Source organism: Silurus meridionalis, chromosome 7 (assembly GCF_014805685.1).
Source record: "Silurus meridionalis isolate SWU-2019-XX chromosome 7, ASM1480568v1, whole genome shotgun sequence".
Lineage (NCBI taxonomy): Eukaryota > Metazoa > Chordata > Actinopteri > Siluriformes > Siluridae > Silurus > Silurus meridionalis.
In genome coordinates this window covers 24,646,116-24,649,926 of record NC_060890.1, presented here as the reverse complement: position 1 = coordinate 24,649,926, position 3,811 = coordinate 24,646,116, and positions in this window count along the sequence as shown.

Here is a 3,811-nt window from a genome sequence, read left to right as displayed (position 1 = left end):
ACCTTTATTAAATGATTAAATATTATACTGTTGTGAAAGATGGACTAATATACCATTGAGAATGATGGCAATATTATATATTTGAAAATAGTGGAACTATTATACAATTGAAATGGTGGGAATATTATACCACTCTAAATAATTTGAATATTATACCTTTATGAATGATGGAACATTATATCACTGGAAATGATGGAATAGTATACTGATGGTAATGATGGTAATATTATATCACTGGAATTATTGTGACTGGTTTACCTTTAATACATGATAGAATATTATACTGCTGGTAATGATGGATTATTATACCACTGGGAATGATTGGAATATTATATGTTAAATGAATGAAGGAATATTTTACTGTTGGAATAATAAAATATTATACTGTTGGGAATGTGGAATATCATACCATTGGTAATGTGTGAATATTATATTATACTACTGTGAATGGTGGATTATTGTTCAGTTGGAAAGATGGAATATTATATCATTGGGAATGATGGAATATTATGCCATTGGAATTGATGGGAATAGTATACCTTTGGAGATGATGGAATATTATACCTTTGAGATTGATAGGAAAGATATACCTTTGGGAATCATGGAAATATTATGCCATTAGGAATTATGGGTATTTTATTTTGTTGGGAATAATGGAATATCATGGGTGTGATTGTAAATGATTAATTATAGCAAGTTAATTAAAGGTGTCATTTATATGATGAAGTATAATGCAAATTGAAATGACTCAGTGAATGGGTTGCTTTAACAAATGTTTCATTAAAGTGAATCATTTGAGGTTGTAAGGAATATAACAAATATTAATCTTTTAAGAAAAATACAAAATTTAGAAAAAATCACTCATTGTAACGAAAGCATCATTATAACTAATCATTTGAAGTTAATGTTAAACCAATCAAGCAATTTAAAATGACTTGTTTAAACAAGTAACTCAAGAAACGAACATTTTATTTAATCGAGTCGTTTGTAATGAATTATAATACAAATTGAAATCAAACAAATGATTACGGTGAGAAATCTGGCATTTTGCACCAAGGCTGCTTGGATTTTGGTCTGAAAATGTCTTGAACCCTACCTTGAACTTTTTTTTTTACAATCTAACAACAACAAAATAATCAATACTGCAATCAAAAAAGGCGATCTTTCACGAACATGGTAATGAAGACCAGCTCTGGGTTCATTCAAGCACTTTGAACTATTATCACTGCTCGATTATTGATTTGAAACTGCAGTTCCACGGCTTGTCTGCGAACAACACCAGGTTAGAAATCTCAATGCGTTTCACCCTCATGTCTCCATGGTGCATTTGGATTTGGAGAGCAGATCGAGCAGGTGTGAGGGGACTAATTATTGTTGTTTATCAGACAGAGCTGCTCGACCTGGAGCTCCGGTGCCTGCAGCTGCAGTACCTGGCCTGCATTTATTCATCAGACAATCGCTACAGCTAGTCTTTAGCCAGAGCTTTAGTCATCCTAATCTCCTCCATCCTGCGTCCATTTGCAAGATTAGGTCTCACTGTTTACACGCTCCAGAGCAAACACGAGCGAGGGAAGAGCACGAGTTGACGTCCTACCTCAAATTCTGTCAGTATATTGTGTGAATGCATTTTATTCTCAGCTTTGTATGAACTAATACATGCTTTCAATTTGACTGTTTGAAGATTGTTATTATTATTATTACAGAATTTGATGTAATATATACGCAGCTAAAGATGGCTCCAAGGGACCATTCTAAAGATCTGTGACGTTACTGTGGATGGTTTCACTCAAGAACCATGAGGATGGATTTGGTCTGCAATTAATATAAACAGTTCTGCTACAATGGCTTAAGGATCAGTGAACAGCTGATAACCTCAACACTGATGGAACTGTAATGAGTGGACATTTAGAGTCACCCAGATGAAGATGGGTTGCCTTTTTAAGTCTGGTTTCTCTCATGGTTTTTCTTCGCAAAAAGTGTCTCGGAGGTTTTTTTTGCCACTGACGCCACTGGCTTGCTCATTTGGGATAAATGGATAGGGACTAGCAATGGTAAAATTCATTGATCAGTGCATTGCCATAAAAGTTTACAATGTGATGCACAGATTTTAAAAAGTGTGCGTTGGATAAAAGTTGCCATTCATATCACGATGCATCGATTTTGTTAAAAAAAACAGTTTATTTATTTATATATAATAATAAGTTATAAGTTTATTGTTTAAAAAGCGAACAATAATTTGTGTCCAATATTTGATATGTATGACGCATCACAACAAGTCAAGTCAAGTCAAGTTTATTTGTATAGCGCTTTTCACAACAGACATTGTCTCAAAGCAGCTTTACACAAATCAACAGTGATGGTGAATGGTGTGCATTTGTCCCTGATGAGCAAGCCGTGGCGACTGTGGCAAGGAAAAACTCCCTTAGATGTTATGAGGAAGAAACCTTGAGAGGAACCAGACTCAAAAGGGGAACCCATCCTCATTTGGGTGACATCAAGAGTTTGATCATAAATCTTTCAACAATACAGAACACTGGAGAGTGAGAACTAACATGATTACTGGAGTATAAGATTATAAGTAATGTTCTTTCTGCAGTCTTAAACAGTCTATATGGTTAGTAGCTCCGAGTTTTATAAGCTCAGCATTTGTGATCACCACAGATCCAGCATCAGCTTCTCCATGCCAGAGCCTTTAAACACTCCAGGAGGTCCAATGTCAAAACTCCACACATGTAGCGGGATCCAAATGGCACTGGTACGCCTCTAGATGGTTCAGGATGTTTGTGAGTTCGGCATCTACTTCTTTAAAGGTCCGTAATCATCACGAGGTGGGAGGTGACTGAGCTGGAGCAACCTCAGGATGCCTCGGGATGGGGAGAGAAAGAGAAGCAGTGGAGAGGAATTAGCGTAGCTGCTGTTCATGATATTAACAGCACAAGTTGATAATGTGCATGTGATCAGATGTTCTGGAGCACAAGGTTATGATGTGATGTGTGTTATGTGTAGGCTTTGCTAAAAGATACGTTTTAATCTACACTTAAATTGGGTGAGTGTGTCTGAGCCCCGAACACCGTCAGGAAGACTATTCCAGAGTTTAGGAGCTAAATGTGAAAATGCTCTACCACCTTTAGTGGACTTTGCTATTCTAGGAACTACTAGAAGCCCAGAGTTTTGAGATCTCAGGGAGCGTGGCGGATTGTAGCGTGTTAAAAGACTGGATAGATACACGGGAGCCAAACCATTTAGTGCTTTATAAGTGAGAAGTAATAGTTTGTAGTCTATTCGAAACTTAACAGGAAGCCAATGTAGGGACGATAAGATCGGGGTTATGTGATCACAACACTACAGGGACCGAGGAGAGTCACATAAGAGTATAGATTAACATGGCAGAGGTAGAGCTGCATCTTCAGGGAAACAGAACAGAACAGAAAAATACAATTCTTTTTTCTTTTTCTTTGCACTAAAAAGACCTGATTGTGAAAGGGCCATGCGTTAGAAATCAGAAGGGATTTAAGTAAATTGACGATTTTCTGTCTTTCTGAACCAAAGAAATAAAAGTGAAACATCTGTATCATATTTAAAATATTTATTGCATTGTATTGCAGGGAATCGCATTGTGCTACATCAAATCGTAATCGGATCGTACTGCATAGTAATCGATAGCTTTTTTAATTGGTATCTTTAAAGTATCGTGTCATTGGCTATGCATAGAGATGTGAAACACGCTATACAAATAATATTGAATTGAACTCAACTGAACTAAACCAGCACTTATTATTAGACATATCGAGTACCAGCTGACTGTGAGTTC